Raw genomic sequence first — 1,229 nt, 5'->3', positions numbered from 1 at the left:
TGTCCTCAAATTTTAATGTCCATACAAATCTCCTAGTAATCTTGTTAAGATAGAGATTCAAACACAGTTTCAAGGAGAGCCTAAGATTCTGTATTTCTGAAGGCTTCGATGTGAGGAAGAAGCTGCTGGTTCAAAGACTATATCCTGAGTAGCAAAATTTTAAGGGACAATTAGAAACCAATCCAGAGAAGTCTCATTACAGAGGTATAAAATTCTTAAGTCATATAGAAATACACAGGTAATGTATAGGAGTAGTGATTTCTGAATTGTAAACAAAACATTAAAATGTTTTTTTCTTCAACTACATTCTAGCCATTTACTTAAATGATTTCAATTGCTCAAAAGTTAATTGGTGTCAGTTTACACGTGTTCCTTAGATTTTAATTTAGTGTTACATTGTACTGAACCAACTCCTTTGTGCCTTTTCCGAGTAATTCATTTTATTCCTCTGATGAAGCCAGTTTTGACACTTTGGCTTAGCGGCGTCTAAGAATCAGAGTCATAACCACAGGTTTGTAAAGTTCCAGAAATAGTAAATGATGTGGTCAGAATTTGAATCTACTCTGACTCCAAAACCTAGCCATATACTCTTACAAGATAATGTTTTTTGTTTTTCGGGGTTTTTTTGTTTTTTTTTGAAATCTTAAGTTGGAAAGACATTGCAAAGAATAAAGTTAATATAGTATATTAAATATAATTATCTTCTTGAGTTTATGTTAAAACCAGTTGATAGCATAGTTCTTTATAATATAAATACCTAATGTATTGGAAGTATGTTGGACTGAATACATTTGTTTTAGGTATGTTCTAAAATAACACAACAAAATTCCAAAATTGACACAGATAATGGATAATATCCAGTCTCAGAAATCCTGACAGTTGTTGGCCTAATACAAAATTATGGATAACCATATTATGAGAAAAATGAAGCTCTGAATTCATACTAAAACCACTTGTTAAGCCATTCTAGAAGAACTTTACCATTTTGAATAGCTTCAAATACACTTGTTGCATATTCCTGGTCTGGGCAATAGATGTTTATCTATTATGTCTCTCTATCAGAGATTATTTATCTTTTTCATAGTACCTCTAAAATCACTGTTTTGTGGGGAGGGGTATTGAGTTTTCTAAAAATCCAACTATTTTTTACTATTGGTAAAATACTTGGGAAGTGTGAGAAAATTATGTCTCACACAGCTACACTTTTCTCTAAACCTTTAAATAGCTTT

This window comes from Leptonychotes weddellii, chromosome 2, assembly GCF_054177405.1.
Source record: "Leptonychotes weddellii isolate Sample4059 chromosome 2, ASM5417740v2, whole genome shotgun sequence".
Lineage (NCBI taxonomy): Eukaryota > Metazoa > Chordata > Mammalia > Carnivora > Phocidae > Leptonychotes > Leptonychotes weddellii.
Note: the sequence above shows the minus strand (reverse complement) of the source record.